At 43.8% G+C, this 11564-nt stretch overlaps 1 pseudogene; it reads right to left on the reverse strand.

Annotated features, from left to right (window-relative positions):
• Positions 1 to 8039: 8039 nt before the first annotated feature.
• Positions 8040 to 8554, reverse strand: LOC138567735 (enoyl-CoA delta isomerase 1, mitochondrial pseudogene; annotated as a pseudogene).
• Positions 8555 to 11564: the final 3010 nt, after the last annotated feature.

Below are 11564 nucleotides of genomic sequence, written 5' to 3' on the forward strand. Positions count from 1 at the left end.
AAGCAGGGTACGTGTATTCCGAAGGGTGGGCGTGGACTTTTACACATGTTTTTGTAGGCGCGAGCAGTGTACGTGTATTCCGAGGGGTGCACTGGGAATTTTCCACACATTTTCATGGTTGGGGGGCTGTATGCTGGTCCATTGGCCTTAGCGGCATGTAGTAGATTTGTGCGAGGTTTTTGGCACACGGGGAGGGGTTGGGGGCGTTACTGGCACTGCTGCAGGGTCGCTGCGCCGCTCTGTGCCATGGCTGGTTATGGATGTTGAAATCCATGAATACACTGTGTGTTGAAATGGGTTTTGGTGCATGCGGCTGGCGCAGACTGCTGCACGCGCACTCTGTGCGCCAGCTGCGTGCGCCACTTGTGCGCCGAATTCTATGAATTACCCCCTTAATGAAACAAATGTTAACTCAGTCATTATTGTACTTCAACCATTGGTCCACTTCATTGTGATCCAGCTCAATAATTATTTTTGTATTGTGTGTATATTTTGTACTTTTTCACCCAAAAACGATAAAACGAAATTCACCCCCCCCCACCAACCTTTGAATTAAAACTTCCCAATAACTTTCTCAACATGGTGTATTCACAGTATATCACCGGGTTCTTTACTCACCTGGGAAGTTTGGGTTCGGGACTCCTTCTGCGCCCCCCACCCTCCTTTTTCCGCTTAATGTCTGGTATGATTGCATCTTGTGCACCCAACTTAGCTATTGATTACATTCCAGATGCAAGCTTCACTCTTATCTTTATTGACATCCCCATTTTTCACTTTTGAAGGGACCGTCCTGGTTCTCCTGGTGTTTGGCGGTTGTTCAGGTGGGATCGGAGGGTTTAAGTTCCTTATTACGCCCTCGTGGTCGAGGACATCCTAGCCTCCATTGGCCTCTTTCAGACCCACATTCCATCTCCCCGTTCCAGGATGGAGGTCCTTCCCTGTCGGTGAGGTTGCCTCCTTTGTCTTCCTGCATAAGATCTGCCATATCGTCCTCTTTGGAGACAGAGAACCTCTTGCCTTTCCATTCGAAGTGAAGGCATGTTGGGTGTCCCCACCGGTATCACACTTCCCTGGTTCTCAACCAGTCTGTGACTACCCTCAGCCTTTTCCTCCTGGCAAGTGTAGCTTGGGCCAGGTCTTGAAATAATTGAATTACAGTAGAGCGGAATCTAATAGGTTCCTTCTCACGGGCGGCTCGCATAATGTCCTCTTTCAGTTAATACAGGTATATCCGGGTTAGCACATCGGGAATCAGATTCTTGTTAAGTTGATATGTAGAATAGATCCTGTGCGTCCGATCTAGCACAATTTCTTTGTTCTCTTCTGCGTTCAAGATGTGTCGAAATAGGTCCATCACATATTGTTGTAAGTCAGAGTCCATTACCGATTTCGGGATTCCATGAATTCAGATTTCGCCTCGACCTGTTTTCGGCATCTTCCTGTTTATTTTGCACCCGTTCCATTGGTTGTTCCAACTCGAGGACTCTGTTTGACAAGATGTCATGTTCATGGCTCTGCTCCGTTACCACTGTTTCAACTTCATTGATCCTTTTTTCTACTGCCAAGACTCCCTTATTGAGATCAGAGATGGACTTAACTAGGTTATTTGCACTTTCTTTAATGTATTTCTTAAGCTCTAGCAGCATTTCTAGCAGATCCGACTTTCGAATAAGTGGGTCTTCGGAGTTCCCTGCCCCCTCCGGAGGGGGGGTATGTACCTGGGCCATTGCCTGCACCTGATTGCATTTCTGAGTATCTGCTGTCTGCAGCATGGCTTTGATATCGCCAGAGCCTTGGCCTTTAGTTTTCGTTGTTTGTTTGGACATCTTGGTCGGAGTGTGGTGTTCTTGTTTGCCGCTCTAAATTAGATTGAAGAGTTAGGGTAAATGTTGTTCATCGCCGTTGCCCCTCAGGTAGGTTTTCCACCTCCCACCACTTTGGGGATTCCTTTGTGGAGCGGACCGGGTGTAGTTCTTTATCTATGTTGTGTTTGTGCAGTGGGCTGAGGTTTATGCTGCACTTCTGGATTTGGCCCAAGGGGTTCGCCCCTCTGTTCTTTTCACCTCTTATGGGGTTGTGTGCCTCAGCTTGTTGTACCGTGGGAGGGTGTATTCCTTCCTTCTCCTTATGGCCACTGCCACTTGTTCCTGTTTATGCCTAGCTGATTATGGCTCAGGCAGAGTTGCCTATCGTTCTGTGTCTCCTGCAGGTTGCAAAAACGCTTTGTTTCATACCAGTGCCCCACATTTAAATTTACACCCTATGTTATGCTGGATGGGTGAATGTTGTACCAGGGCCATATGAAACCCCCAAGCAGATGTCACACAGCATGGCTGCTGTTCTCCTCTTCACTCCGCTGTAGGTTTCATTCCCCCAAGATATCACATGCAGCTTATAGCTTGTGTCAGTCGCCACGAATTTGGAGTGTATGTTATTGTTCTAGCTTCTTTTGGGTTCTGGCGGTTGTTAATCTCTTTGATCAGGCACCTTCTGTTAAGGGTCTGCTTTAGGTGGCCTGCTTCATGTTATATCACCCCATACATATGCTGGTTATTTTTAAGTTTGGGCTGTGGGGCCGGCTGCCAAAGCTCCCGGCATCTCCCCCTGAAGGGCACTGCTATATTTCCAGGGAGCACTCGGACCGCAAGACCGTTTTGCCGCCTGACACCCTTTCCAGATTCTGCGTGAGCTTCAACCCGCTCTTTTGCATGGATCCGGCAATATATGGTTAAAATGGCGTCTGTAGGGGCCGCTCCACATGTATTCCTCCAATCCGCCGGGAGTGTCCGGGGTGCGCGGTTCACAAGATGCCACTGCCCAGGTCAGCCATCAGCTGGTGTGTCGCTGCTGCCTCACCTCCCGCAGTGACAAGCCCCCAGGAGTCATTGCCGCGGCCGCACATGAGGTTTTGGGGACCAGGCTATGCACCATCCCTGTGGCCGCTCCACAATGCAGGTGTCCCCCGTTGCAGCCGTTGCTACCCCACAGCTGGTCTGCTCGCCTCCGCTCAGCACCAAGCTCGCCAACGGGTAGCCAGCCTGCATGTCTCTCCTAACAGCGGTCGGGCGCCGCACGCTCACTTCATCCGGGTTCCTCTTTGGCCTGCGGCTTCTCCGATGATCACACGCCTCAGACTCCGAAGTGCGCCGCTTCTGCTTGCCACAGCCCGTGCCTCATGATACGCGCCCTGGGGGGGATCACAGATCTTCCCCGCCTCGCTCCCGCGCCAGTCAGCTATGTTGCCGGGGCACGCAGGGAGACCCCCGGGTTCGCAGTATGCTTCTTGGCCCTGCTCACTTTCTTCTGAGATTCCGCGACTTCTCTCTTCGTATGAAGACCGCGGCAGCCGCCATCTTGGCAGGAGGTCGTTGCGAGAATCCTCTGAGTTTTGCCCACAACTTCAATTGTGCTGATTAACACCGCTGAATTCTTGTTTCATCAGGTGCCCACAACGTTCATCGCTGCATAGGTAGCTTTGGCAGGATTATCGGTACACTTTAAAGGGGCTAAGGGTACCGGGGTCGGATGGAGTCACGGAGCTCGCAGAGGAGCCATCCGTTCGGGTCCTCGGCTGGCCACGCCCCCCTTCAGTAACCTTTTATGGTACCACAGCATTTGCTTGATTGCTGTCTAGTGTGTCAGGGGCTGCACTATCATGCACTTTTCGTACATCAGAAGGGTGGATCCAGTACCTTAGCCCTTTCACTTTTACAGAGAGGGGTGTACAATAGATCACCTCATATGGTCCATGGAATCTTGGAGAGTTCCACTTGTGGACAAACATTTGTACATATACTAACTCTCCTGGTATCAGAGGTTGCATTGGGCTATCTTGTGCTGCAGTGGACGTTTCAGTCACATTGTGGTGAATGGGGTGTAATCTGTTTGGCAATACATCTCACTGCTCGTGTGAGCTGTGTGAGGTACTCTTTAAACTCTTCACCTAACACAGTTGCTGTTCTGTGTGCATCAGAAACTCTTCTTACTGGCTATAGTGGCATTTGCATGCGTCTGCCAGTCACTAATTCATGAGGAGACAGGTGGTGGTCCTTACTTGGCTTGGTACGCAGCTGTAAAAGTGCGAGGAGTAGGCAGGATACCCAATTTTTCTTCAGGGAGTTGCATAGTTTGGACAATCTACTTCTCAGAAGGCCATTTGTTTTCTCCACAATTCCAGTCGTTTGTGGGTGATAAATCAAGCACATTTTGTGTTTTATTCCTAGCAAGGATGTGTAGGGTATTTTGTGGAGATTTGGGGCCTGACGGTATTTTATTATCGCCGAAAAGTAACTTAGCAATAATCACTCTTTGTATTCAGATTTGGCCATGTGCAACAATAATACAGTGGACATGCATTATTTCAGCACCCAGACATGCAGATTTGGTATACGTGGTTGGTATGCGTGGTTGGTGGTATTTTGGTGAGCATAATTCCCTTGTTTTATTTGTGGCCCCAATGTCCAGAATCCCTTATCTTTGCTTAGATTTTTCGTGTAATCACTAGAGAGACCTCAGACCTACATTTTAGGAATACCACATTTTCAGTGTTAGTGTTAGTGTGCCACCATGGGCGATCTCACTGACTTATTTACGACAGAGAGCTATATGTGGTAATTTTGTGGTAATTTCCACTACCTTATATACGGTAGGGAACTATGTTCAGAGAGTCTCTCTTCCCATTGGCTCATGTACCTCCAACGAGCTATGCTACAAACAATCACTCTCAACTCTCCATACTGAATATGTCATGCACACATCTGTCTTAAAATGACAATTGTATTGTTTAAAAATCTCCCCTCATCATCAGCACTTTATTGGTAAATAGAAGACACACCACCTGTCTGCTTTCAAGTATTTTTCTGTATTATAAAAGTTGCATTTAAACACGATCTCACTCTTTACAGAAATAAATAAAACAGCACATTAACAGCATTGTCTGAAATACACTGAGAAAAAAAAAAACTGGCAGAGAACAGAACATAATTTGCAACATTAACGTGTGATTAAGGCACCGGAATCTCTTTTCCTACTCTGACTGAACATTCTCGTCTTGTACACACTTAGCTCCCACACTTATGTAATTACCTTATCTGTTCAGTCAAGTTTTCTTTAGCTGTTCTCTTTCTGAATGTGGCTCCCTTGAAGATTAACCCCAGTAAAAAGGAACGCCTGCCTTCTCAAACCGGGGTCATTGCCTGGAATTCTCAGCTTTTGCAGATAGGAATGCTCCAACCAGGAAAAGGTCTTCCTCCCAGCTCTGCCAAATCTTGACTGTCCTTCTCTCTCCTCCAACTCCCCCCAGCAAAACTCTGATCACTCCCTCTAGCATGATACTTGCTATGACGCTGCTCCAATCAGAATCAATCATGCCATCTCCTCCTTCTCTACACAATGGCTCATTTTTATAGTAATACTTTGTAACCGACTGATTTCCTGTTCTTTCGAGCTCTTTTGCTTCCTGTAATTATGTGGACAGGGCAGCAGAGAGGAGAAAAAAAAAATGGATGTGCGTTTAAAAGTTCACTTTCAGAATAGGCCTAATTCTGCAGTGGAGACACATTTTTATTAGTGGATTATGTTTCATTAGTCAGGTTAGTTATCAGTAAGGTTAGTTATTATTTTCAAATGTGTCTCTCGCACCATAGGCATTTCAGGTGAAAAATAGTGTGCATTTTTGAATGTGCACGTGTGCTTTTAACTGTAAAAATAGATTTGCATCTTATATGTTAAAATCGTTTTTGACTGAATGGCCTGTCTTTCCTTGTTAATCTGGTAACACATATAGCAATGCACCGCAACCCTTGTGGTGGTGCTGCAAAAAAAAATTGCTACCTGTGCAGTAGTGCTGTACTCTGTGCTGTTTGCTACCTGTGCAGTAGTGCTGTACTCTGTGCTGTTTGCTACCTGTGCAGTAGTGCTGTACTCTGTGTTGTAACACGCCAAATATCCTTACATACCCTCCTTTTGTTTTTAGAATCTGGCTACGATCCAAGCCAATTCCTAAAAATAATTTGTTCTTTTTTTTCTTCTTTTCACAATATAGCAATCCAATAAAATGAATATTCATGTGCATCAATGAAAAAGTTGCAAGTAATACAGTATTCATCTGAGTTCATTAGTCTACAAAATGTTCTACATTTGCCTTCTCAGTGGAAGTGGCATTACTCCAAGTTTAGATTTTTCAAGTCAATTAAAACAATGAAATAAAACAACTAACCAAAACAAATAATTAATATAACAAATTAAAATAAATTAAAATAATAAATACGTGGAACTCCATATGTCAGCACTCTTGTCTGCCTCTCCTGGTGTTTTTAAATGCCCACGAATTTTTCTCCAGTATATTGTTAAATTATTTTCTGACACCAATTTGTCTATGGCTTGTATCATTTTTCCATGTTTAAGTGGCTTTTTGTTGTATGTAACCATGCCTCTTGCTTTCCAACCAGGCAAATACTCCACAAAGCTATTCCGTGCATAGTCAGAATCAGTCACCAGGACAATTTCACTGAACTTTTTATCAACTGCAGTAGCAATTGCTTTATAAATGGCTGCCAATTCCGCCACCTGACTGCTCCTATCTCCAATCCTCATCCCTATACTGGGAACGCCTTCACATTTCAACCAGACATTTCCTATTCCTGCCACTAATTGTTTATTACTGTCATTTTCAATGTGAAAAGCACAACCATCCACATATACAGTTGGCAAATCCTTGCATGTTTTTTCATCAAAAGCTTTGTGTGGTGATTGTTCAAATTCCTGCAAACTAGTTTCCACTTCCATTTCATTTGGTATTTGTTCAGCTGCACAGTCATGTAAGTCAGCTAACCCTTGAGCAATTGGGCTCTTTTTATTTTGTCCATATCTCACTTCTACGGGAAAACCTTGTAATGCCAGCGTCCATGAAGTGATTCTGGATTGCGCTAGATTGCCTGATCTAATTCTTTTACTCTCTAAAAATTGCAAAGGTTGATGATTTGTTTCAATAATCACCTTTTCTCCCTGAACAATGGGGCGGAAATGTTGTAGCGCCCACACAGTGGTTAATAGGGCCTTTTCACATTCATTAAATTTCATTTCAACTTGGGAAAATGCCTTACTTGCATATGCAATGGTTTTGTGATTCAAATCGTGTTTTTGTGATAACACTGCTGACATACAATGTTCAGAAAAACCTATTTCTATAAAGAAATCCCTGTCCTTTATGGGGTATGCTAAACATGGTGCCTTTACAAGACATTCCTTTAATTTAGCCACTGCATCAGACTGCCCTTTTTCCCATTTCCAGGGAGTATTCAGTTTAAGCAGTTTAGTCAATGGTTGAGTGATTTCTGCATAATTTTCAATGAACTTTCTGTTATAGCCTGTCATCCCTAATAAACTTTTTACTCCTTTCACATTTTTAGGATCTTTTAATCTTTGTATGGCCTCTATTTTCTTCTTTTGTGGATTTAGCCCATGTTCAGTCACTTCATGCCCTAGAAAGTTCACTTTTTTCTTGCACCATTGTGCTTTTTGCAAAGATACTTTGGCGCCTGCTTTCTGCAATTGGCCAAGTACATGTCTTATTTCATCAAAATGGCTTTTCAAACTTTCATTTTTTATCAGGACATCGTCCACATAAACTATTGTTCCTCTTTCCGCTGCATCAGGCATGGCCTTTCTCAAAAATATGCCAAATTCACTCCCACTATTGATGTACCCGAACGGAGCTCTAAGCCAGGCATATTGAGTCCTGTCAAATGTAAAGGAAAATAAATTCTGTATCTCCTCTGCCAATGGCACGCACCAATATCCAGAGGTGAGATCTAATGTGGTAAATACATTTGAACCATGTATCTGAGCTAGGCCCTGATCAATGAATGGCAGTGGCCATCTAGATATTGGTACTCTTTTATTTAACTCTCTCAAGTCTGCACACAGCCGCCATTGACCATTTGGCTTTAACACACCTAAAATAGGTGTATTGGATGTGCTATGAATGGGCCTGATGATTCCCCGCGATTCCAAATTTTTAATAATCTCTGCCAATGATTCTAAACATGCCAGCGGTAGTCACAAGCCATAGACATTAGGCAACCTCCAGCAGGACTTGAACCATTTATGGCAGCAATGGTAACCATGTTGGAGGCATAAAGCTTCAGCCACAAATCTTGTACAGCTCTCCAGAATGCTCCGTAGTGCTCAGCACTCTTTCCACACATTTCAGTGATATCCAGGCCTGCAGAGAAGATCTTGGGAACTGCCGATGTTATAATGACTCCGCGGCAGCCCTTGTCCATCTCCAGCTTATCCAGGCCAATGGCAACCTCAGTCAGAAAGTCCAGGCTCATACTGTTGACAGGAGGACTCTTCATGGCCATGACTGCAACCCCTGTATTGCTATCCATCTCAACTGAAATCTTGTTGTAATTAATCATTCTTCTTTGGGTGGATACTAGGCATAAAGCCTCCGCGAATAGGCCTCTGCGTTTATGAAGAGTACCTGTCTTGAGATTTGACACCGAACTCCTCAGGAGAGCGAGAGCCGCCATGTTGGCAAAGGAGGAGTGGAGGCCTCCCTTCATTGATACTCTTTACCAGCTCCTTGGACATAATTGTGGCCTGTGCGCCAGTGTCAATCATAGCAAAGGTGTGGCATTTTTCTTCTACAGTGATGGGTGCATAATATCTGTCCTCAACTTCCTCTAATACACATAAGAAATGTGAATTCTTACTGATTTCAGGGCTCACCTTTCTCAGGTCTTTTTCACTTTTGGCTAAGCACATTGGTAAATGGAAAGACATTTTTCCCTCCTTTTTACCCATTTCTGCGCGAGAGGTTTTATTCATTTCTCCATGTTCAGAGGTTTTTTGGAGTGTGGCCACTGTTCGCCCATCCATCTGTGTAACATCAGAGACCACATTACAATCCTCCAACTGAACATGTATAACAACATCATTCAGCAATTTGTCATTTTTTAATTCTGTGCATTTGTGATCATTTAGTGTAATACCAGCCCTTTCAGCCTCTTCAAAAATATGTGGCTCAAAGAATTCTTCAGGTGATTGACTTGTACCCTCCTTGTGAGTATTTCCTTTTTCTGTCTGTGTTTGGTCATTGTTTAGCTTGCCCAGGGAAGGAGCTATAGCATCCCCACTTACTCCCTGTTCACTGGTATTCCCCATGCATGAGTCATTTTTCTTAAATCTGTTCCTTTGTTCTTTTGGAATTCCTAATGTTTCTTTTTCATTTGTGCCAATATTTACTGTTTCATTTAGCTCTAAGTTAAACCGTACCTCTTTTTTAGAAGTATTTGCACTTTCTGTCACAATTTCATTTACTGGTACTTTCATTTTTAATCCATTAGGCATCTCAGAGTCGTTATGCAAAATTATATCAGAGCAATCTGTCATTTTGGCACTGCAGTTATCATGAGTACTTAGTCACTTTTCGGAAGCCCCCCGGTCATTGCTATGGCCATCAGCCCCCTCTTTGGAAGGTTGTTTTTGCGCTGTATAGAGCTTTCCTATTTGCTCAGCTAACATTTTCACTTGGGCCTCAAGGCACTGGAACCTTTCCATCTCTCTAGGATCCTCTTTCTGTGGCCTAGGTCGATATCGGTTGTTTTCCCCCTGATTGGATCTATTCTGATACCTCTCAGGTGATTGATGTCGGTTGGGATGGTTTCTGAACTCTTGATTCATTTGTGGAGGGGAGCGGGTTGCACCCATCCTTTGATTATAGTCCCCTGGTGGGGACTCATTGTACTGGCGTGGACTGTAGTTCACGTTTTGCCTCATGTCCTGTCTCTCAGATTGTGGGTACTGGCCCCTATGTTGATTTCCATTATCAGTAAATCGATCCACATATCGGGGCCTATCCTGATTACCATATATCATGGTGCTGGGATCAAATCTGCTCTGTGTCCCCAACGACTGGTAGGGACCATCATTTCTTTGATCTTGATTTTGTCTCTGGTTATTGTTCATACCTGCCATATCAGGCCGATATCCTACCCGGGGTCTGTCCCCTAAATACCTAGGGCTGATGTAGCTCTCTCTATTACTAGGATCATATGATTGGAACATTGGTACAGGAAATGGCGATCTTTGTTGATTACCCCTTTGTTCAGGTGTCACATTATTTTTACCTTGGCTTTGAGCAGACTCAAGGGACATTTTGGCTGACCTGATTTCCATTACTGTGGCTGAGGGTTCTTTAGATTTAGGTCTAGTATCTTTCATTTTATCACTTTCTCTACCCTGACAATAGAGTACCTCATATAGTTTTGTGCTTTGATGTACAATCCATTCAAGGGACTTGTCACGGTCAAATTCACGGACCAATTGGGATATGATGTCTTTCTGTAGCCCATAGAAGTATGCAGTTTTAAACTCATTGGAATTTGAGTCAAAAGATACATCAAAGCGAGAAAATGCTCTTTTTAAGTCTTGTAAAAATTGGCGAGGGGATATATTAGGTCCAGCAGTAATTGTGTACGCGACTTTCTTTGCCTCCTGCAATGACTGAAAAGGAGAAAAATGACGCCTAATTTCTTTTTCAAACTCCAGCCATGTCATATTCTGCTGTTCATTTAATCCCCTTATGATGCTGGCCGTCGGGGCATCTAAAGTTAAATGAAAATATTGTCTGTACTGTTCCTTAGGTATCTGGAGTGCTTTAAAAATGTCATGTACCGCTTCTAAGTGATCCTCGATGCAGCATTCACCTCCCTTTTTAAATGGTTTGATCAGGGCTTTAATGGATTTCATTATTTTTATGGGGCTACTTGTTGCAATGCATGGAATTGCACTATTTTGTGATTCAATCCTGTTTTCAGGTGTATGAGATTGGTGGCTGCCCCCAATGGGAGTATCAAATCCCCCAAGGGCGCTGCAACCAAGTTCAGTCACCGGCCCAGTCACTGGAGCACGAGCTCTTTGGGCAGAGCTAGAATTCACCTCCACTCCATTGAATGTGGTACCCTGCCGCCTCTCCTGGGACCTGGGAATGCACATTTGCTGTTCTAAGTCCTTACACTTTTTAAGGAGTCTGGTTGCTTCATTTTGCAAATAATTATTTTCATCACTCATCTTATTAATCACCTCCTGCATGTCGCACATTTGCATTTGGCATTCATTGAACTCTTTATTTCTCTTGTCTCTTTCTTGAATCATTTTAATCATTTCTTGTTCTGCACTCTGGAGATCACCTTCTTTTTCACAATGTTCTTTTTGTAAAATCTGCATTTCTGAAACAACCTCATCTCTATCCTGCCTAATGTGATCCACTAAGGCTTTTAAGTGTGCCAATTCTTGCTCACTATCTTCAAATTGTTTCTTGCTTTTGGATAACTGAGTATCAAAGTCTCTGCATTTTAATTGCATGTCTTTTTGGCATACATCCAATTCTGCTCTCAACATTTCCTGATTTTTACTTGCCCCATCTAATTCAGTCTTTAACCTGTTAATTAGCTGAGTATCATTCTCTTGCATTCGCAGGGACTTGTTTAAAATAAACCATATTTTGCCGCATAGCCGTATTAAACAGTCTTTCTCTGCACTTTTATCGGCTGCAT

Source organism: Ambystoma mexicanum, chromosome 2p (genome assembly GCF_040938575.1).
Source record: "Ambystoma mexicanum isolate Mex_15411 chromosome 2p, UKY_AmexF1_1, whole genome shotgun sequence".
NCBI classification, from domain to species: domain Eukaryota; kingdom Metazoa; phylum Chordata; class Amphibia; order Caudata; family Ambystomatidae; genus Ambystoma; species Ambystoma mexicanum.